Source organism: Dipodomys spectabilis, unplaced genomic scaffold, assembly GCF_019054845.1.
Source record: "Dipodomys spectabilis isolate Male_0828 unplaced genomic scaffold, ASM1905484v1 ptg000376l, whole genome shotgun sequence".
Taxonomy (NCBI): Eukaryota; Metazoa; Chordata; class Mammalia; order Rodentia; family Heteromyidae; genus Dipodomys; species Dipodomys spectabilis.
The window spans coordinates 139,480-164,498 of record NW_024871053.1 but is presented as its reverse complement, the minus strand read 5'-3'; positions in this window follow the sequence as shown (position 1 = coordinate 164,498).

Below are 25,019 nucleotides of genomic sequence, written 5' to 3'. Positions count from 1 at the left end.
TAAACACGAGCCACGACCACCATAGCCATTTTCTTTCCTTGTTGTTTAGTTTATCCTTGGGCATCCTCGTGTATAGAGGTAATGGGTAAAAACTTAAGGTTCCTGGCCGGGATCCAAATGGGGGCTGTCTACTCTATGGGAAAAATGCATCCAAATCCCTTGCCCATGGTCTCTAGGGGGTCAGGTCCTCTTCATTGTTGTGTCAGAGGGTCCTTCCACCTGACTTTCCCTTGGGGCTTGGGGTTTAATTGTCCCCAGTGCTTCTGAAATCTGGATTCATTTGCATCTTTGAAAAATTTAAAAATGTTAATGGTAAATAAAGCTATCTGTAACTGTATATGGGTGTTAACTCCCCCTTTTTGTTTTAATAATTGTTCCTTAAGACATTGGTGCTTTCTTTCTATAATTGCTTGTTCTGGGGGATTATAGGGAATTCCTGTAGTTTGATTAATATGCCATCTGTCAAAAAACTGACATTGCTGTACTAACAAAACAGGGTTCATTATCGGTTTAAACTTGTGGTAGTAGACCCAAGGAGGCAAAGCATTGAAGAAAAGGTGTTTGTGAATGTTTAGTTCTTTCTCCTCTATGTGCTGTGGTCCAACATGTTCATGAATAGGTATTTATAGAAACAAAAATATATTTAAGCTTACCAAAACCTGGGAAACGAGTAAAATCTGTTTGCTAGAGGATGTTGGGTTTGAGGCCTCTGGGTTTTAACCATGGTGGTTGTAAAGGGAGTACTTTTAAGAAGGGCTAGCATGTTTTGCAGGTATGCCCTATCCTTTTGAGGTCCTTTACAGGAAACTGAGGGAATTTATGTTGAAGACCTCTCCAATTGATGTGGATTAAATCATGTAAACGGGTGGCCTCTTGTAACATTAATGCTTGTGGGCCAGTAGCTAACTGGTCTGCCCAATTATTGCCCATGGATAAAAACCCAGGAAGTTTTGAATGCCCTCTCAACGTTGAATATGAATAGGGTCTCCCTGTCCTTCTAATAGGCCCTTAAAGGTAACCATAAGGGGGAAAATAGGGTTTCCATCCCGCTTAATATGTGTCTGGGGAATATGAGGGAGCAAGATAATTACATATAGGCCATCAGAATACAAATTAAAGGGTTTTTGAATGTCCTGAAGGGCCATTATTACAGTGAACATTTCTTTATATTGTGCCGACCCTCGACAAGGTTGAAATCTTTGTTGGCTCAGAGTCTTTTGTTGCTCATCAAACGGTGCATAGGCAGAGCCTGTTTTATACCTCCATCAGTAAAAACATGGAGGATGCCAGGAAAAGGTGTAGAAGAAAATAGAGAAGGCATTTTGAGGGGAAGTCACCATAACATGACTGGATAGCCCATAATGGCAGTCAATATGGCTTAGAAACCCCTTTAGGGAGAGAGCAAGATGAGCATTGGCTCGAGTGAGCCACTCAACGTCTGTCATTCGAAAAAGAAAAAAAATGGAGTGAGGGTCAAGGGTATATTTCCTTTGGGCTTGGGTCCTTCCCTTGATAATAGCATCGGCAATTTGTTTTGCCTAAGAGTACATCCAAAGTGTGCCCACCAGGGGAGTGTGAACCCACTCTAATGGCTCCCCCCTTTGAGTTAAAATTGCAGCAATCAATGTGTCACCCACAAACAACCAGTGGGAAATGGGCTCAAGAATAGAATACCTCTTCAGGGAAACTTCATCCAGGGCTTTTTGGAACTGTAAAAATATTGCCCGGTACCTGCTTGTAATTGTAATAACTTCTTGGGGCATCATGTCTTTTAGTAAGTCAAATAAGTTCACAAGACAATCTTTGGGGATGGGAACCCATGGTAACAGCTAATTGATTTCCCCTAAAAGACTTTGAAGTTGGGCTAGGGTCAGAGAGGCTGGAATATCCAGCAAAGATTTATGGGGGCTGACCTGAGACCAGGTAAGGTGGGATCCGAGCAGCTTAAAAGGAGGTACTTTTTATTTTATTGAGGGCTATAGTAAAACCTCCCTTTTTTAATATGACAAGAGCCTGGGCCAGAAGGCCCTCCAGGTGGACCGGGTCTTGGTGCCTCCGAGTAATATCATCCTTGTAGGCATAGGCAAGGGAGGTATCTGAACCCAGCACAGGCCCTAAAATTGTGACCAAGTATTGTTGGCAAAAGGCCAGGCTATTGGCCATTCCCTGTTGCAACACCGTTCATTTGAACCTCCAATCATGCTGGGAAAAATTAAGAGAAGGGATGAAGAAGGCAAACTTATTGCAGTCATCCAGTTGCAGTTTGATAGAGAAAAAAAAAATAATCTTTAATATCAATCACAACCAAGGCATATTCTAAAGGAATAGCAGGAGTCCAGGGGATAGCTCATAGGGGCGTTCCTACTAGTTCCATCTTTTCATTTACTTTACATAGATCTTAGAGCATGTGCCAGGCCCTGGATGCTTTTTGGATAACAAATACGGGTGTTCCAAGGACTCATAGAAGGATGTATGTGCCCAAGGTTTATCCGTTCCTCCACCAAAAGGTGGAGGGCCACAAGTTTAAGTTTTGTCAATGGCCACTGCTCCACCCAAATAGGGATTCCCAGCTTCCACCTAATGGGAGGTACTTGGGGGGAAGTGGCCTTTAGGTTTGGGGGTGCAACCAAGTGGGTAGCATATGTTCCTCTCTATAATTATGAAAGTTAAAAAAATCTTTTTCCTTAAGTCCCTCTAGATCCCATTTAAGCCTTTGTGCTTCTTCTCCATCCAGGATATCATCATAGAATGCTCGATGGTCTGTAGTGACCATAGAATCCATTTGTCTTAGCATGTCTTGCCCTAGTAAATTGGCGGTAAGTTTATTTTTTTTTTTTGCTACTAAAGGGCATATCTTTCCCTTCTCTCTATCTGGGCTAGTCCATTTCATAAGGGCAACCATCTCTTTGGACTGGGAGTTGCCCCTTACCCCAATATTGGGGACCTGGGTGCAAGCTTCCAGTCCAAGGGCACTTCCTCCTCCCTGAGTACGGTTCGGACTGCCCCCATGTCAATTAGGCATGAAACCGCTTCCTTCCTATAAAAATACTCATTTTAGGGCTGAGTCTTTTTACCAGGGGGACAGTCCAATGGGCCTGGGTTGTCTTGCCATGAGGCTGCCTGGACCTTACAGCAGAGGGGGTGCCTCCATGAATTAAAAGGGTTGGAGGATGCCCCTCCTCTAGTTTAAAGGCTTCCCATCTAAATCAAATTTGAATTGACGATGCTTTTCCCCATGGTACCCCTTCCTGCACCCCCCAGGGTGTAGGGGGCAGTTTGGACTCCCTCTGCTGGTTGGCGGGGGATTGTTGTGAACAGTCCCTCTTAAAGTGCCCCTCTTGCCCACATTTAAAACAAGTCCCTCTCCCCAATGGTCTTGGAGTTCCTTGGCTCTTGGTTGCCAGTGCCTGGGTGATAGCCTCAGTCATTACAAGTTTCTGAGCCTATAAAACTAAAGCTAGTGATTGGGATGGTACTGTTGCATTCCCACATCTTGAGAGGCCACCACCCATCTGCTCAGGGAATTCTCTCTCAATCCAGCGCAGGCCACGCAGTGGTCTGCATTCATCCCTTCCCAAACCATTAGCTTTACAAATTGATCCCGGAGGTTCCCTGCTGTCAGCCTTGTTGAACACTCTGTTGGACGGGGTCTATAAAATGAGGTAGAGGTTCACTATGTTTTTGTCTCTCCTGCTATGTGGGATTCAGTGGGCCCTTCCTCAAGTTTGTACCATGTGGCAAGTCCTGCCTGCCTCACTTGGTCACAGTAAGTGCCAGGTATTGCAGCCTTTTGGATGCCAGTGGAGTACCTTCCCCTGCTCCTGTTAATATGGCATAAATAATAGGTATTGCAGGTTGAGCCTGCTGGTTATTTTCTGCCTTAAAGAAGGCACACCACTTGATAAACTGAGAACTGGTGAGGACAGCTTTGGCCACATCCATCCAGTCCTTAGGGACTCATGTGTGATAAGCAATGTCCTGTCATAGGGTCTGGGCCCAAGGAGAGTTCAGGTTATCCTCCACCACCACCTTCTGGAGGTCTTTAAGATCCTTAGCTTCCCATGGATACAATTCCAAGGGTCTGTTAGCTCTTGGTGCAAGATTGACCGGATACTCTTTGGGAAGCAAATCCTGTGGCCCAGGGTCCAGGCTCCGCTGTGGCCCTTCCTTTACAAGGTAGGCCTCCACATAGGTTACTTCCCTGGCCCTCGGCCCCTCTGTGGAATTTCGGTCATCGGGATCCATCTCACAAGTCCCTCTGTAGGGTGTTGTGCCTTCCCCAATTTTGGAGGCATAAGGTGGGGGCCTAGGACTGTCAGGGGCACCCGAGTCGGGGGAGGGAAGTAACCTTCACACTCGTCTTGACTTCCACTGAGTGTGCTTATGTCTGATAAGTGCATTCTCAGTCAAATTTGACCATTCCTTTTCTTCTTCACTTCCCAAGTCCTCCTTTTGTGAGAGAGAATTACCCATACTTAATGGTTTCACTTACCCTGAGAGACTGCTTAGCTTCGAGCGGTATATTTTCCTTTCATGCTCAATGTTAAGCACCAGATGTTGGGTTTCCAATCATCCCATGGAAGACGGACGGACTGCTAGGAAAGCTACATGTGCCACTTGCCTGTTCCCCAGCTTCTCTTAGCTTCAGAGACAGATGCAGCAGGGAGTCAAGTCAAGCAGGAACTCATTTATTACCACACAGCAAGCACTTTTTAAAGCAAAAAAACATGTGGCATGGAAGGGGAGGAAAAGGAACCAACCAATCAATGTAGAGGTCACCCTATCATGCACTTAAGCTTTCTATACTTTCCCTGCTGTCCACGAGCTTTTTATACACTGATGTCACTTCGCCTGATTGTGGTATCCAGTCAGACTTTAACATAAACAACTCGGACTCTGCCCACTCAACTTCTTCTCAGCACCATCTTTGCTGCCCATGTGTCCCACACAGAAGGCCTTGAATTTGCCAAGGAAAGAAGACTCAGAAGCCAAATCTGATATTGGAGTTATAGATCCACCAACTCAGAAGCAATGTATTTACAATGTTAATGCCAAACAATCTGTGGTAGTTTATTATTAAAATTACTAGCAAATATGGGGAATCTATAAAATCTGAAAAGTCATTGAATATTGGGGTTCATGATTCGTCTTTATAACCTAGTGATTAAGAAGGATGAGACTTGGGGGATAATGGTTTTCAGGCTGGTAGGAAGTTCATGAGGTTCTATCTCCAATTAACTATAAAAATTTCTATGCTGGAGGGATGGTTCAAATGATAGACTGACTACCGTTAGCAAACAAACTGAGAGCATGAGGTATGTTCAAGCCCCAAACTGGGAGAAAATAAAGGTCCTTGGGAGAATACCATGAGAAGCAGAATTATGAACAGGAAAGCAGAAACAATAGAAATAAACTTAGTGATATAGACAAAGCTTCCCAATGTAAAATATGGCATAAATTGTAATATTTAGGGTTTTCCTTCCTATACAGAAAAATAAATGGTATTTTTACTTGACGAAACTAAAATGTAAAACTGTATGGAATAAATAATCACATTACGTTTATGTTTCTGTAATTTAACATGTTTTCCTAAAAATTTCTAGAATAGTGTAGTTTTGCAAATCAGTACATGTTGCATTTTCATATAGGATTACATATCCTTGCAAGTGTTGTCTAAAATTGATCGACACTGAAATTATTGCCATTGAGATCTTTCTCAAGATTCCAAATGTTTATACTTTCAGCTGACCTTCCACAAAACTCATACCCCAAACATTACTTTTTAGTTTGTTCATGCAATCATAGGAACATAAATATATATCTGAAAATGTTAATTACCTTTATTTGCTGTCATTAATTTAGTATAACAAATACAATTAAGTAAATACCCTGAGGGAAGTAAGATACTTCCTTCTAAATACAGATTTGCAGGCACACACACACACACACACACACACACACACACACACACAATCACCACTCTGACTCAGGTTAGGTTCCTGACATTGGGTATCAGACCATGATCTAATAATCAAACTTTCCTGCCTAGACATAAAATATATTCATAATTCCACACATAAACAAACACCAGATCATTCAAAATAATGAGAATATTTAACAGAACCAATAAGCTCTTCAGCCATCTTCTCCCTGATTTCATTCATTCATGATGATGCATTTTCATATCATATTTAAAAATCTTTTTGAGTCTTTCTGATTAGCAGAACAACATATGCTATCATATAATACCAAATGTAGGTAAAATTACTTGTCCCTAGGTAAGCTTTAATATATCTTATCACAGACTTCTTTTTTCTTCTTTCAGATTCTGTTTCTGGCATTTTGCCCTAATTTCTAATATTAAATTACAAAGGATATTCCTAATTCCTTAATTCATACTTCCTAAAAGTTATGCTATGGAGTTGAATCTGATTTGTTTGCTTATTCAAAATTAAATTTTCTTAACAACTTGCATTATTATTTATGTTATTCCTAAGCCATTTGAAATATCAAATAGAACTGGAAATTGCCCTCAGCAATGCTTTGTGAACGGCATTAATGTTTGGGGGGGGATGAAGGACTTGAATTATCTAGAGTGCCTTAAAATTGGCACTGTTATGCAAAGGGCTCATCATTTAGTCATCTTTTAAAGTGTGGTCTTCTTATTTCATATAAGAATATGTAAGTATGCTTTTCATCACATTCTTGCCTCAAAAGCAGTAGAATTATTTTCTTTGTACAGTTGGTGTCCAGCTGCAACTGTAGTGAAACCTAAAAACAACTGCAGAGCGGTATTGGCCTCTCTAGATTTTGAAATTTTCTTCCAGTAGCCCTTGTGATTTGAGCCCAGATTCATGGGATAGGCACATAATCCACAATTGCAAAGCAGCACAATGAACTTCAATTTTTTTTTATTGTTTCCTGTTTTTCTTATTGTTGGTCTTTTAAGGAGCTAGGGGATCTTCATTTCTCATTGTTGTTGATGTGACTTAAATTTTCCAGATTTTTCAAATGCAATAAAGAGATATAAAGGAGACATATTTAATCACAAAATGCAGCTAAACCTTTGCATGATTTTTTTTATTCTCGTCCTGCTTTCATTTATCTTCAAATAACTTTGAGATGAGCCAAGCATATGTGTTAATTGACATGTATCAACATACAGAACTCTGGAATCATTGGATATTGATTTTTATATCAACTTCACTTAAAAAGAAATTTATCATTTGCTTCATATCTTAAGTAATCTACTTAAAGAAGTTTTATTAATTTTATCAACAGATCTCATAATCTATAGAATTGATTCATTGAATAAGTATTTGATTCCTTATTTCCACTGAATTAATATTATATTTATTTTACTTTTTTACCCATGAAATAATAACATTCTTGAGGATAAAACATGCCTATCTTTCATTTTGTTTGCCAAAATGGAACTTAGACATTTTGAAAATTTAACTTTAAATCTGAACCTTCAAATTTCACTAGGACTATAATTGTGTTACTTACAAATTTAATATTAAAATAAAAATCATTATTAAATAGAAAACAAGATTATGTTATCATACCTTAATCCCTGAATTAACTTCATAATAAAAAACATTTATATTTATATAACAAGATATAAATACTGAAACAACTATGATATATGGAAACAGAAAAGTCCTTTTTTGTTTTGTGATTGTTGTTGTTTATAGTTTGTGATGATTATTTCTTCTTTACTTTATGCTTGGTATATTCATTGTACATCTTCAGGAATGTGAGGGGGGGCACAGAGCTTTAGGGAAAATTGTGAAAAATTGCAGCAGTGGAGTTCATTGAACATTGATGAAAGTGAACTATTTAACACATGGGTGGAGACAAGAGAGTTGGACTGGGAACAATTGAGGGAACTGAAGACATTTCACAAAAGGAAATGTACTCATTACCTAACTCTTGTAATTGTAATCCATCTATAAATCGCCTTAATAAGAACAACAGAGTAAATTTATTTTAAAAAGGCAAACAAAATGTTGTTTCTTAGAATCCTAGGAGTTTGTTTTGTTCTCTGGTTTGAGCTGGTTGAGATTATCTCTGAAAATAGCTACGTTGACATTCATTGAGTGAATTTGTGAGCTAATAGTAGATAAAAGTCAATTATGATTGTATGGTTTTTTAAGACTCTGATTCATTTATTTCTTCAATCTAATATGTATTATTTCTGTCTACTGTTTTTTGGTTTGGCTTGTTCTGTTTTTTAAGAACCTAGTGGTGCATCATTAGTGCTGATTCAAGATTGTTCTAATTTTCTGATGTACATACTCAAAGCTATATATTTTCCTGAGTATCAGCTGTGCTGTTGTGTCCCAGAGGTGGTAGTATTTTGTGTGTTCACTTATATTGAATTCCATAAAAGTTGTTACTTCCCTACGTATGTCTTCAGTGACTCACTGATTACTTAGCAATGTGTTATTCAGTCTGTGAGTTTCAGAATTTTTTGTGATGCCTTTTGATGTCGAGATCTAATGTGGCCCCATTGTGATCTGCCAGGATACAAAGACTTATTTCATTTTTATTTTTGAATTCTGACAGATTTTTTTTTGGGGGGGGGGTCCAGTCATGGGGCCTGAACTCTGGGCCAGGGCACTGTCCCTCAGCTCTTCAACTCCAGGCTAGCGCTCTACCACTTGAGCCACAGTGCCACTTCCGGCTTTTTCCTTTTTGCTTATATGGTGGAGAGGAATTGAAGGCAGGGCCTCAGGCATGCAAGGCAAGCAGTCTACCACTGAGCAATCTTCCCAGCCCTTTCACAGATTTTTCTTGTGATATAAAATATGATCTATTTTGGAGAACATTCCATGGGCTGCTGAGAGGAATATATATTAAGACACTGCTAGGTCAAATATTCTGTAGATATCTGTTAGGTATAGCTTGTCAATGCAGTTATTTAACCCTGAAGTTTCTTTGCTAATTTTTTACCTGTATGGCCTGTCCAGAGGTAACAATGTTGTGTTCAATCAACTAACAATATAGCTGGATATGCGTGGTTTTAGGGTAAGTAGTATTTGTCTAATGAATTTGGGAGCTCTAGGATTCAGGACATTGATATTTAGAATTGTTATATCCCTCTGATGGAGAGTTTTCTTTATCAATATTTAATGTCCTTCTTTGTTTCTTTTTACTTTCATACCACTTTAAATGTAAAGCCTATTTTATCTAATATTACTACAGCTACTCTGGCCTGTTTATGAGGTCCATTTTTAATTTGTAAAGATGATGTACAGAAAGGTTACAATTACTTAAGTCAGAAAATGACCACATTTCTTTTTGAACAGTGTCACCTCTTCCCTCATGTTCTCCCAGTTTTTCCCTTTCAAGCTCCCTCTCCCATAAGTTGTATAGTTCATTTACAATGTAGTGTCTATTGAGTAGCACTGCTGCATTTGTTAACCCTTTGTCCCACCTTTTCTGTGCTCTCTTGCCATTTCTAAACTTACACATAAAACAAAGGTGCACAAATTAAAAAAAAAAAATGAGACCACAGAAGGAAAAGCAAAATAATAAAAAACTATCATTTCTTGGAGACCATTTTAATGAACATTATTTTATATGATAATATTTATATAGCTATTGAGCCTTTGTGATCCTCTCCACAGGGCATCCTCCTTTGATCTCACTGTATAAAAGTTTAGAATCCCATATAATTTATCATGTCCAATTGTAATGTTTTCTCTTTTACCGTCCACATGTCTTTACTTGTAGAAATAAAGGCACATTCTAATGCAACACATGAGGGAAATCAGGCAGCATATATTTCTTTTAGTCTTTCTTCACTTAATATAAGTTTGTTCAAAGTCTTTCCTTTTCCTTATGAATAGTGTAATATCATTCTTTCTGGATCAATAGAATTGCATCATACTGAAGCCTTTCTTCAGGCAAAGGAGAAAGTTAGCAGGATATATAGTAAGAAAATGGAATGGAAGAAGAATTTTACTAACTAAGCATCAGACAAGGGTATTCATAGCTAACACATATTTAGATATCAAAAAGTTAAACCCAATAAAAATAGACTCTCAAATAAACAAGAACCCAATCAATATATGGGATAAAGATTTAAAGATAACTTCTTAGAAGAAGAAGCAAGAATGACAAATAGATACATCTCTCTCCATAAAAGAAATGCAAATTTAACCAACACTGAGATTCATCTCACCCCTGTTACAATGTCATTATGAAAAACTGAACAATCACAGATACTGATATGGATGTGGCCCAAAGGAAACTCTATTACACTGTTGATGGGAATGTAATCTTGTTCAACCACTTTGGAAAACACTATGGAAATTGCTCTCACAAGTGAATAGAGAGCTACCTACCTATGATCCAGCAACTCCCCTTATGGCCATTTATCCAATAGAGCAGAAACAAGGCCACACTGAAGCTACCAGCACAATCATGTTCATTATTGCATTATTTTCTGTAGCCAACATATGGAATCAGCCCAGATACCTCTCATTGTAAAAAGAGAATTATATATGTATATATAAATTATATATATATATATATAATCTTATTGATCCCAATTTACAAGTATATGTATGCATATATGTATATAAACATACATATATACATATATACAACATATATATATATATATATATATATATACATACATACATAATGGAATTCTTCTCATCCTCAGAAAGAATAATATTGCACCATTCTTAAGGAAAATGAAACACTTGGGAATAATATTAAATAAAATAAAGCAGACTCGGAGAAACTTAGCTTGCATGATTTTCCTCATTTGTGTTAGATAGAAGGTGCCTAAAAATGTAAAAGTAAACACACTGGATGGTATTCAAGAAGGTACAAATGAATTATCTGAAGTGGCAGAGTCCATGGAGACTAAAAATACTATAATTCTCTTAAAAGACTAAGTCAAAGCCCAACAAAATAAATACCAGTAAATGTGTACTGCAAGAGAGGACAATGGGGGGCAATATGAGATGAGTAGGAAATTGAAGGGGAAAAGGATGTAATACAGGCAAGAATCCATTGTATACTTCCCAGAATTGAAATATGCAAAGCAAGGCGTAGTGTGAAATGGGGGGTGAAGATATTGATGTGGTAACACAATTCCAGGTGCTTCATACACATAAACTGCTTTGTTAAATTAATTAAACTGCTTTGTTAAAGTAATTCCAGAACATAATATTGAGATACATAAGAATCAGGGTTGATTGGGATGGGTGGATGAAAATGTTGAATGGGGTGACATTGATCAAGATGTATCCATACACTGTTTCAGTGAATACCAACTATTTTTACAGATAAAGATAATAAAAATATTCAAAAAATTAATTATGATAGTTGAATATAGAGTTGAACCTCAATTAGATTCCCATTTAAAAATTTTGGGGGGTGTTGCCAGTTGTGGGCCCTGAACTCCGGGCCTGGGCGCTATCCCTCATCTCTTCAGCTCAAGGCTAGTGCTCTACCACTTGAGACATAGCATCTCTTCGAATTTTTTTTTTGCTTATATGGTGCTGAGGACCTCATGCATGCAAGGCAAGTGCTCTACTACTGAGCAACCTTCCCAGCCCTTAAAATATTTTAAACCTGGAGATATGGAGAATAAAATTCAAATAATAAAACTTTATTAATCTTTTTTATCTGAATTTGTGAAATTTAAATCAAAACTACTTTGCTTTTTGTCAGCCCCTGGGCTGTTAGAATATTTCAAAGTAAGTGGCTTAAAAACATCAGGAGTATATTATCCATACTCTAGAAGCTTAAACATTGATTATAAAAGTGGTAATTCAAAGCAATTCTTTGTCTAATGGGGGTCCATTTTCTGGTTCATTATAATCTATTTTCTGGACGTTCACATCGCAGAGTAGTTATACTGGGCTTCTTTTATCAGGATCATTACTGCAGGGTAATCTCTGAAACGTTCATTCTAATGTGACCAAGCAGAGGAATAGAATTTCAACATGTTTACCTGGAAGGAGTTACATCATCCAATACGCTCTGCAACTTTTTCTTTAACTCAGTGTGGTATATCATTTGGATATTATTTCATAGAAAATAATAACTTAAGGACAAGCTTATATCATGTGAATTATGTGAATGATTATTCTTACAATGGGGATAATTATAGTGATGGCAAAGTGAAGTATGATTGTTTAGTGGCTCTTGAATCACATCATAGGTAAACATGTAAACGTGGTACAGCCTAAAGCCCTTCTGATGTATTTGAACAATCTCTGGTGTGTTAATTGCTTTCAAAAATATTCGTTTAGCCAACAAATACAGATCTCCTTTGATTTTAATTAAGGTCTGCTATTAGAACTCTCACAGACACCAAAATCAGAGTATGCTAATATCTCTCATAAAATACAAAATAAAATTGTTACAATTAATAAAATATGAAGACTGTAATATTAATAGAATTGTACATACTAGTATTCGCGTTATATAATATATTGGCATCCTTTGGATACCTCAATTTTTAAAATACTTATAACTAAGTGTGAATTGTTTACAAATAATTATTTGATTATGTGTAGAAACTGAGAAAAAATTTGCATACATATTTACTATAGATGCAAACAGATACACCTGGTTATTTCTGATCCTTCATTTGTTGGTTTCATTCATGCATGGGGAACATGCAAATGAAAATTGCAAAATTGCATTGACTAAAGTGTTAATTACATGAAGTTTATGTTGGGCTAAATACCTGATTTTATAAATTGAATCGTTTTTGTCCCTTCCTTCCTTCGCCCCTTCCTTTGTTCCTTCGTTCCTTCATTCCTTCCTTTTTTCCTTCCTTCCTTCTTTCCCTCCTCCCTCATTGCCTCCTTCCTTACCCCTCTCTCTTTTTCTTTCTTTCTCTCTCTTTCTCTCTCTTCGTTTCTCTCCTTCTTTCTTTCTGTCCTTTCTTTCTTCCTTCCTTCCTTCCTTCCTTCCTTCCTTCCTTCCTTTCTTTCTTTCTTCCTTCCTTCCTTCCTTTCTTCCTTCCTTCCTTGCTTCCTTCCTTCCTTCCTTCCTTCCTTCCTTTCTTTCTTTCATTCTTTCAATCTTTCTTTTTCTTCCATTCTTCCTTTCTTCTTTTACTCAGAACATATCTTACTGCTATAGAAAAAACACCAACTGTTTTACTTCAAGGTGTTATGAGTAATTATGAATAGTCTAGAATAATATTAATTTTAATAACCTATGTTATAGCTTAAGAGAAATTGTACTAAAAACAACTTCACAAAAGTTGCAGGATATGTAACAAATATCACTTTCCATGATATTGTTTATTTCCTCAAAGTAAAATAAGAATTTAGGCATAATATTGTGTGTGTGTTGTTTTTGTGATTTGAATTCTCAAGGATATTGGTTTAACGTTTGAGCAACAACTCCACTTCTGGCTTTGTGTGTGTATGTGTGTGTGTGTGTGTGTGTATGTATGTGTGTGTGTGTGTGTGTGTGTGTTGATGTGTGTGTGATTAATTGAAATGCGACTCATGAACTTTCTTTCCAAGGCTGGCTTTTTAAAACTTTTTAAATTTTTTTTATTGTGAAAATAGGGGTTACAATTACATGGGCATGGTAATGAGTATATTTCTTATCAAGCATTGTTGTCTCATCCTTTTTTTCTACTTCTCAACCTTTCTCATCTCCCCCCTTCCTGCCCCATCCACCCCCTGTCAAAGTTGTAAAGTTCGTTTTTCTACATAATGACTTGTAAATCTCATTGTTGCAATGGGTCCACCTGTATCCTTATTTAAACCATATGATTTTTCCCTTGCTCTCCACAAATCATACCAACATCAAATACAATGCAAGCAGGGGTTATACCGTGGGGGAGGGAAACGTCTGTGACAAGCAGAATAGGTCAGATAAGTTGATGTTAGGTGAAATGAACCTCACGATAAGTATTTACATGTTTTTTTTTCTTTCTTGCAATTGTTTCTAACATACTTATAAGATGATTTCTTTGTTGCCAAGGCTGGCTTTGAACCCCAAGTCCCTGAGTAGCGAGGATTACAAGCTAGAGAAACCCATATTAAGCACAGATATACCTAAGAATAAAATATATTTCTTATCATTTTAATTTTAGAGGCTCAATTTAACAAATTAACATTTAGATATTTATTTAGTTATTAAAGCTGAACATGCACTGTGAAAAATAGTTTTCATTTTTATAAAAAAATACACTCAAAGGTTTAAATGTCAGAATCTTTGCACAAATCGAAATACTCTATTATTCAAAGTGACAAAGGGATCCTTAATCAAATTTCTCACTTAAGCTAAAAGCAATAGGCTCTGTCAGGGTGAATGAAGCAATTTTTCAGTAAATTAAATATTATCTACTGTAGTCACATGATTTTTTCTTCTTTTAAACCTAAGCGTTTTTGACATAATATATAGATTTATACTTTTTTGTGTATATAAATATTTTAGTTACTAGTCATGTATTTCTGAAGTTTGATTACGAAGACATTTCAGGGAAAAACTGAATTTCATGTACTATGTCAACTGTGATTTTTAGAAATTGAATCAATCTCAATATGATATAAAGCAAGATATTCCATGGCTCATGCAACTATTCCTAGAATTGAATATAACTTGTTTTTGAATGGTAGGAAATTCATATTATACCTACTCTATAGAATAATTAAAAAATAAATGATCATGATAGTATTTATTTTTTCTTCCACTAGAAAGAAAGAACCTCACAATAGATGACAAAAACTTGAATGGAAATGTCATAAAATTATGAAAAATTCAAGTTTTTATGAGTTAGATGAAATAGTCATTTTTGAAGGTCAAAAAATGAAATCTCTTGAAGCTTTCTTATCTGTTAAATAAAATGTATTTGCACTCAAAATATTTCATTCATCTCTTCAGTAATGGTATAATCCAACCTCCTCGATTTCAAAAAGCTTCTCTGATTAATTCAAGTAAATAATTAGGAACAGAAGTTATCACAATTTATAGAAATATCTTCCCATAACTCTAGAAATTAAAACTGAAATCATAAAGTGTTGGGATTAATAATTAGCTTTCACTATGTTGCTATAAAAAGGTGAACCCTCTCACGTGGGCATAGTTGTAGAGATTTGGTCATTGAGAACTTATGATCAAAGAGAATGTTAAGATCAAAGTCCTTTCCTCTTCTTCCTTCTTTTACTTCTCTGTCTCCTTCTCCTTTTGCTTTTCCTTCTCCCTCTCCCTCTTCCCCTCCTCGTGTTTCTCTCTTTCCCCACTCTTATTCCTACTTTTCTTTACTTCTTGGCTTCCATGAATACACATACTCCATCACATGTTCCTGACATGGGGTACTGTGCCACCACCAACCCAAAGCAATGAGGATAAGAAATATAAACTGAAATGTGTAAAATCAGAAGACAAGATTAATCTCTCCCCCTTTTAAGTTAATTTTATAAAGTATTTTGTCATATTAATAGGAGACTGACACAGCATGCTCACATTTATTATAAGGGATAAGATTTACTGGAAAAAATCTGACCAATATCGCCCTAATGAAATGATTGATTAAATTAATATTATATTAAGACATATCTAGTTTAAAATATCAGATATACTTCAATAAGAGGCAAAAAAATCACCTCTATGTTTTCCTATGAGAAGACAGCAGAATAAAATCTGTTCCTTAAGGAAATTGACCTATAATTGACTGCATTGTCAATTTCATAAATGATGTAAGAAGACTGTAGAACAAATTACAACCTAAACTGCATGTATTAAAATTTACTACGTCCCATGTATTCTATTTATGTCTGGTTCACAAAATGACTTACATTTTATCATATTTTTAATTAACTTTAAGTAGTTGTATGGGAGTTGCTGTTTGACAAAGCAGCTAATGAATAGTGTTTAGTGAGGTTTTTTTTTTTTTCTTTTTTCTCTCCTGAGGTTTGAACTCTGAGTCTGAATGCTGTTCCTGAGTGCCTTTGGATGAATTCTAGAATTCTATCACTTGAGGCACAGCAGCACTTTCAGATTTTTCTGAGATTTAATTGGAAATATGAATCTCACAGACTTTCTTGCCTGGACTGGCTTCAAACCTCAATCCTCAGCCTCTTGATTATATAGGATTACAGGTGTGAGCCACTAGTGCCGATTTAATACAATGCACCTTTTTTTTTTTACTCGTCCTGGGGCTTGAAATCAGGGCCTTGGCAATGTCCTTGAGTTTCTTTTCCTCATGCTAGTCTTCTATGACTTGTGTCATAGTGCCAATTCCAGATTTTTTGTTTATGTAGTATTGAAGAATCAAACCCAGGGCTTCACACATGCAAGGCAAGCAGTCTACCACTAAGCCACATTCCCAGCCCTATACAATGCCTCTTGATAATCATTATCCCTCATCCTTCACAATCCTATCTCATCCCTCAATTTACATAATTTTGTAGAATATTCACTGACTCACAATAGCATGTATAGTCACTCAGAGAATATATCACGGATCATATTTTCTTGATAGTCTTAATCATCAACATACTAAAGTTATGCATTATAGAATTCTGTGATTTTAAATTCTATATTATCACTTAGATTCACCCACTACTATTCTAAAAATTTTCCTAAAGTTAATGCAAATGCAATTTGTAATTTTTCGATAAAGTAAAATGATTCTTAGAATGTTAAAGAGTTGGAGTGAGAATATTACCTTCAGTTCTAGAACATTTTATCCCTACTACCCTCTCAAAATATTCCCATATTTATTATTAGTCACTTCCTGTCAACATTCCAACATACCTCTCTTGAGCAACTATTATTTCATATTCTTCCTCTACAGATGTGCCAATTTTAAAAAGCTCATATAATTAGAAAATGTAGTCTATTTTATCCATTTTCCCCATGTAATATTACTGTTTTTACAGTAAGTCCATGTAAACTTTTCTCATGGATAGAGCATATGTATAATAGAATAACATCCTCAATGGGCATTTAAATTCTTTATTACATGTTAATGTAAAAGGTTTTGCTCTGTATATTCTTGTGCATGTGTCTCATTGGACATATGTTGAAATCTATTTTGTATATAACATTATGATTCAAAATGCTGGATCACAGAGGCAACTCTATATATAATATCTTAAAGATTGCCAGTATGTTCAACAAACTGACTATATCATTTTAAATGTCAAACACCAATGTATAAGGGTTCCAATTTCTACATAATGGTTGTGCAGGGCTATCTTATTGTTTCTATTTCCACTAATCTCTATATGTATGCAATTTCTATGTATGTTATGATCTTTCCATATGTTACTTGGTTGTTATTATGTTACTATAGAGATATGTATTTGGATTTTTTATAACTTATTCAGGATGGTTAAAGTTTTTCATTGGCATTAATATGCTATTAATATATTTCTGATTCAAGTCTCTTTAAATAAATTTATATGTATACACACTATATGTACATATGCATATATTCATACTTATATGTGTATATATACTAATACCTATATAAGGATATACAGATGTGTATATACATGTATATAGACATATATGTATATTATTATTTTCATTTGTCTGTAAGTTATCATTTTACTTTTTTTGCCTAACACGTCCTTTATTGATTTTACTTCATTTTATTTTATGGTTGATGTTGTACAGAGAAGCCAATTGAGTTGCCAGTGGCTCACCCCTGTAATCCTAGCTACTCAGGAGGCTGAGATCTGAGTATCATGTTTCAAAGCCAGCCTGTGCATGAAAAGTCCATGAGACTCTTATCTCCAATAAACCACCAGAAAACCTGAAGTGGCCCTATGGCTCAAGTGGTAGAACTCTAGCCTTGAGTTGAAGAGCTGAGGGACAGCACCCAGGCCCAGAGTTCAAGGCCCACAACCCCCACAACCACCATGACCAACAACAAAAAGAATACTGACTGAAAATCAATAGTATTAAGCAGTCTTAAAGATAGGCTCAAGTCTAAAATTTTAATATAATCTTAGATTCCAGCATTGTTCTAGTCCAATGAGCTAAGAGCCCTCAGAAGGTTGAACGAATTTCTTAGTTTATTTACACAATCACTGTAAGTATGTATTTTCTCATCTCTTTCTTTCATTTCACAAGAGAATCTGTATTTATCCTTTATGCCAAAGATCTTCTTAAGATATAGGATGTTAGGCAGAAAAAATTAGATGTATATTTAAAGATTTTCATCTCTTAAGAGACTAAAAAGCTCAGAAGACATTTCGTTATTACTGGCATATTTCAGATGACTTAAATGTTTTGGTTCTTAAACTAAGTGAAATACGTGTAAAATGTTACAGTTTTTCCAAACAATGATTATGGCTTATACTTTTCTGCTCCAATGAGTTGAAACTTCTGACAAGATTGGAGGGCATATCGATTTCAGGGGAGAAGTGTTAATGTTAGAATGCCAAGGGAGATTCCTAAAACAGCACTGCCTATCACATATCTGTTAGTTATACTTATGGCATTTAAGTGTATATACCTACAAATATGATTTGAATAAGGAATGTGTGATTTACACAATTCATTCAATAACAACTAAAACCAGAAAACACTTCTATTTATTTATGTAAACTAGTATATCTAGTGAGGATTTAAAAATTTTTAGAATATATATTTTAAGATTTATTTCAAAGTACTGTTTATTTTTAATGGTTTATTTTTAATTGTCAGTTTGGAGGCTTGAAATCTGGACCTGGACACTGTCCCTCAGTTCTTCAGCTCAAGATTACTGCTCTACCTCTTGAGCCACTCCAGTTTTCTTTTGTCTCATTGGGGTTAATATACTCACAGACTTTCCTGCGTAGGCTGGCCTTGAGCCATGATTCTCAGTTCTCAACCCCCTTAGTAGCTAGGGTTACAAGCATGAGCAACTATATCCATTAATTTCTGCATGTAACATTTCTTTTTAGTGAGAATGCTCAAAAACTTATCTTCTCATTGTGATGAAATATCTATTCTTAACTATGATCACTTTTCTTCTTGTAGTATAAAATTAATATATTAACATTTAGTCATGGAAGTCTGCTAATTAAAGTTACATAAAACATTAATTGTAAAGTGAAAGAAATTCATGGTTCTGTTTCTTGTTTTAAGTAAACCATTCTGCGTTTTGTTTTCAATTATATTTCTTTGGAAATGTGTAATATTCATTGATTTAACTGTTAAAATTGATAGCAATTACATTATATCAAGTTGATTCAAACTTGTATTTGAAAATTGCACCCTTACCACAAATATACTTCCACTTTCCTCTATCACATAATTAAAATAACAGTAAAGCAAAGATTGGCGTTAGCCATTCATGTGTAGAATCCTAGAAACTCAGGAGTCTAAGACCTGAATACTTTAGTTCAATGTCACTCCAAACAGACAAAAATGTGAGAAAACTTATCTCCAATTATCCAGCAAGAAGCAGAAGGTGAGAATGTGGCTCAAGGAATAGAGCAAAAAATTAGAGCAAAAAAATAGAGCAAACAAAAAGCTATGAGCAAAAAATTCAAGGAAGACCATAAAACATTGAGTTCCAGCCTTAAAAATGGCATATACACACAAGACAACAACAAAAAGTAATATCAACATCAATAATGAAGACAAAATAGTAGAAAAGATCATGAGAAATATGTAAACATCTGGAAGACAGAAATCATTTGACAGAATTTTGATTCATGAAAGGGAAAAGTGGCAGTCTCATTTGTACAATCTCATTGTAGTCATTTTTATTGAAACCTGGCTATTGGGTAACCTGTGAAAGAGTAGATTGGATTACCTGACTTAGCAGACCTTGCTTGTGACTATGCACCATCCCACTATGCAAAATCTAAAATAATGCTTGGTAATTTAAATAAAACCTCATGTTAGAGGCTGTTTGGCCCACATAGACTGAGGTCCTTATATTGAGGCTTCAGACCAGTGCTTTTGTTTATAACCACTCCTGTTTTAACAAGTTGGGACAAATAGAAGTAGTGGGTTTAATTATAAAAGGGAAGCATGCTACAGACTTATTTTTGTTGCTAAGGCTCTAACCACTTTAGATTATTTTTCAGGCCAAGCCAACCTTGAGTAATTACCACTTACCTATGGCTTCCACAAACGTGAGATAGCAGGAAATTTCATTATATCTAGCTTTCTTTGTTTTTGTAGTTCCTCACTAATTTGTGTTTTTCAGAACTGGCCCGCATATCAGTCTCCTAAATCTCCGCCTTCTAATTAGCAAGGTATATTTCATCTCAAGCTTGGACCCACATTATTTTCAATGTAAACATTCAATATTGACTTCTGTTTTCTAGATATTAAATTCTATAGAGGTTAGTATGGATCTTTATGATCTTATAAGAACATAGATAAATCCCTTGAATACTTTTTCCAATTTATTTAAATATTTCTATTATGACATCACAAATAGGACATTAGTATGTCTCAAGTATCTTATGCATACCAGTTAATTTAATTATTTTGTGCACATATTAAGTCCAATATAATTTTATCAAATCTATATTAATTTCCAGTATTTACAGATACGTTTCTTTACCAAAAATAATTGTCTCATGTTTGCCTTTTATAATTAAATCCACCACTTGTCTTTTTTCCATCTGAAACCTCTTTTATCCTGGCAACCAACATATTTTTTTCTCCAACATTTAGATCATGCAATAAATAAACATGATTGCCATCAAATCTATGGTAGATTATTCCCAGTTATTGTATGCCTTAATTTTTTATTGCATTAACTCGAGTTGCCTTTTAGTTCTGTTATTAGAGAATATAGCACAATTCGTTTCCCATTCACTTGAAGAAAGCCTGAATTGATTTGCTTTTCTTTGACTAGAGGAAATAATGCTGCTATAATCCTCTGTGTTTTGGCGTTTGGGTGAATGTTATATTTTATTTCTATGAGGCAAAGCCTGGAAAGATCAATTCCTGTGCTATACAGTGGGTATTTGCTTATTTCATATGCTAAGAACTTGTCAAATGTTTTCAGAAGTGGATTTCCCATTTGACATTTCTGCCAGCATCCATTTTCTCTGTTTTTTGATAACATTTAGTATGGTCATTATTGTATTATGTGAAGTAATTCTTATACATGTTTTATGATGTCATTTTGGTTTTAATGTGCATTTATTTGGCGACTGATGATGATTTTCTTGTGCTTATTTTTCACAAGATATACTTTGCTGGTTTCTAATTGATGTTCTTTTTAACATTAGGTTTTGAGAGTTTTATGTAGAATCTAGATTTGAGGCATTCTTCAGGTATAAGATTTATACATAATTTATCCTTGACTATGGGTACACCTCATCATCATTATAATCATCACAATCATCATCATCATCACTATCATTATTACTACTATTACCTTTCTACATGTATGTATGGTCCTGGGGCTTGAACTCAGGGTCCCTGAAATTTCTGGCAATTTGATAAAAATTTAACATTTCAGTCACACCTCACTTCTGGCTTTTTGCTGATTAATCAGAAGTAATATTCTCAAGGACTTTATTTTGTGGGGGACTGGCTTCATATAGCAAAACTTAAATCACAGGCTAGCAAGTAGCTAGGATGAGACACATGAGCCACCTGCTTCCAACTTCTATTCACTACTTGTATATGAGCTTTCACAGACCAAATTATTTTACACTTTCATTAAGTTCTACTATATTGTTTTCCTTGCCTATAATTTTAATGCCAAATTTAAAAAAGTTTCATCTCCAAAATTGTCAAGACATCTTTCTTTGTTTTACATTTGCATCACTAGTTTTGTTTTATATGCCATGTTTTAATCCTGCTTGACGTTAATATTTGAATAAATAGTTATGTTTAAGTCAATGTTTACTTTTTAATTCTCCCCAATATTGTCTAACCTCTCACCACTTATTAAAAAGAATGTCATTTTACAAATGTTTGGTTTTACCTCTTATTAAATATTCCTTGATAATATTTATGTGGAGTTAATCTGGTGCTGTACAGACCCATTGAGCTGTACATTTTTTCTCTACAAATATAACAATTTTATACTAACAGCTTTAATATTGGACAGAAAAATATATTCCAGTTTATTTTCATTTGTGAATGAGTCAGAGTGCTTGTCAGGTGTTTTTAGAAGTTGTCATAAACATAAATAAAACTGTGAACCTGGACGATGTTGGCTCATGATTGTAATCCTAGCTGCAGAGGAGGCTGTGATCTGAGGATTGTGGTTCAAAACCAGCTGGATTGCGAATGTCCGTAAGACTCCTATGTCCAATTAACAACAAGAAAACCAGCAGTGCCAGAGTTTCTCAATGGGTAAAGCACTCATTTGAGCTGAAAAGCATTGGGTCAGTGCCCAGGACCAGATTTCAAAACCCACGAATGACCAACAAATAGTGGAGGAGACAATTTATATTTGGCTCAATTGTATCCTCCAATCCACAAAAATTATATGTCTCCATTTATTTTGATTTTTTCTTTTTTTTAAATTTATTTTATTTTATTTGTGAACATACTGTACAGAGGGGTTACAATTACATGGGCAGGATAATGCATACATTTCTTACCAAGCATTGCAGCCTCCTCCTTTGTTTTTCCTTCACATCTCTTCCCAGCCTCCCCCCCGCCAGTCCCAATACTTCCCCCCTCCCCCCGCACCAACATTGTAAAGCTCGTTTTCGACATGACAACTTGTACTTGCCATTGTTGCAACAGGTCCACCTGTATCCTTAAACGACTTGTTTTTCCCTATCTCCTCCACAAGTTATACTGACATCAAATATAGTGAAAGCAGGGGTTATACTGTGGGGGAGGGACATACAAAGCAACAAAGAAATAATCTTATAAATGCATTAGAAACACATGCATGAAAGAAGAAAACATTAAAATACATATCTAAGGGTTCATTTTCCTAACATCACATTATCTCACCATTTCCGCTTCACTCATACATATACTAGATACTGCAAATAAGGGAAACCATGGGATCTACGTTTCTTTGGGCCTGGCTTACTTCACTTAATATAATTTTTTCCAAGCCTTTCCATTTCCTAACAAATGGGGCAATGTCATTCTTTCTGATGGAGGCATAGAATTCCATTGTGTATATATACCACATTTTCTTGATCCAGTCATCTACTGAGGGGCATCTGGGTTGGTTCAAGATCTTAGCTATGGTAAATAATGCTGCAATGAACATAGTTGTGCTGGTAGCTTTAGTGTGGTCTTGTTTGTAAACATTTGGGTAAATGCCCAAAAGTGGAATTGCTGGGTCATAGGGGAATTCTATGTGGAGTCTATTGAGGAACCTCCATACTGCTTTCCAAAGTGGTTGAACAAGTTTACATTCCCGCCGACAGTGAAGTAAGGTTCCCTTCTGTCCACATCCCCTCCAGCATCTGTTGTTGTTAGAGTTCTTGATTTTTGCCATTCTAACTGGAGTGAGGTGGTATCTCAATGTTGTTTTGATTTGCATTTCTTTTATGGCTAGGGAGGTTGAGTATTTCTTCATGTGCCTATTGGCCATCCTTCTTTCTTCTTCAGAGAAGTTTCTCCTTAAGTCTTTCGCCCACTTGTTTATTGGGCAGTTGTTTCTTTGAGGATTTGTTGTTGGCAGATGTGATTTTTTGAGTTCCAAGTATATTTTAGATATGAGACCCTTGTCCGTTGTATGGCTAGTAAAGATCTTCTCCCAATCCGTGGGCTTTCTATTGATCTTGCTAGCTATGTCCTTTGCCATGCAGAAGCTCTGCAACTTTATGCGATCCCATTTGTCCAACGTTTCTTTGATTTGTTGTGTTTCTGGGTCTCTATTCAGAAAATTTCGCCCTGAGACAAGGATACCTAAGGTTTCTCCTATTCCATCCTGTAATGTTTTTAGAGTGTCTGCTTTGACTTGGAGGTCTTTCATCCATTTGGTGTTGATTCTGGTGCAGGGTGATATATAAGGATCTAGCTTTAGTTTTCTATATGTAGTTAACCAATTTTGCCAGCACCATTTACTGAAGAGGCTGTCTTTGTTCCATTCTATTGTTTTAGCTCCCTTATCGAAGATTAGATGACCATAGGTCTGTAGGTTCATTTCTGGGTTTTCAATTCTATTCCATTGGTCCTGAGGTCTGTTCTTATGCCAATACCAAGCTGTTTTGATTACTATGGCTTTATAGTAGAGTTTGAAATTTGGTATTGATATTCCTCCAGCAGTGTTCTTTCCGTTGAGGAGCATTTTTGCTATTTGGGGTCTTTTATTGTTCCATATGAATTTTTGGATTGCCTCTTCTATTTCCTTGAAGAATGAGGTTGAAATTTTGATAGGTATCAGGTTGAATTTGTAGATAGCCTTGGGAAGTACAGTCATTTTCACGATGTTAATCTTTCCAATCCAGGAGCATGGGAGGTTTTGCCATTTTTTAAGTTCTGTGTTGATTTCCTTTTTCAAGATTTTAATGTTTTCATCATAGAGGTCCTTCACTACTTTGGTTAAGTTAATTCCTAGGTATTTTATTTTTTGTGGGGCTATTACGAATGGAGTTGCTTTCCTAATTTCAGCCACACTGTTCTCATTATTGGCATACAGAAAGGCCATTGATTTTTGGTGGTTAATTTTATACCCTGCTACTTTGCCAAAGTTTTGAATCAGCTAGAGTAATTTGGGAGTGGAGTCTATGGGATTCTTAAATACAAGATCATGTCGTCTACAAAGAGGGAGAGTTTTATTTCTTCTTTCCCTATTTGGATCCCCTTTATGTCTGCATCTTGTCTTATTGCTGTAGCTAGGCATTCTAATACTAGAATGAAGAGAAGTGGAGAGAGTGGACATCCTTGTCTTATTCCTGAGTTAAGAGCAAATGGCTTTAGTTTTTCACCATTAAGTATGATGCTGGCTGTAGGTTTGTCATATACAGCCTTTATTGTATTGAGGAATGTTCCATGGATTCCTAATTTTTCCAAAACCTTCATCATAAAGGGGTGTTGGATCTTGTCGAATGCTTTTTCTGCATCTATTGAGATAACCATGTGGTTCTTATTCTTGCTCCTGTTGATGTGATAGATAATATTAA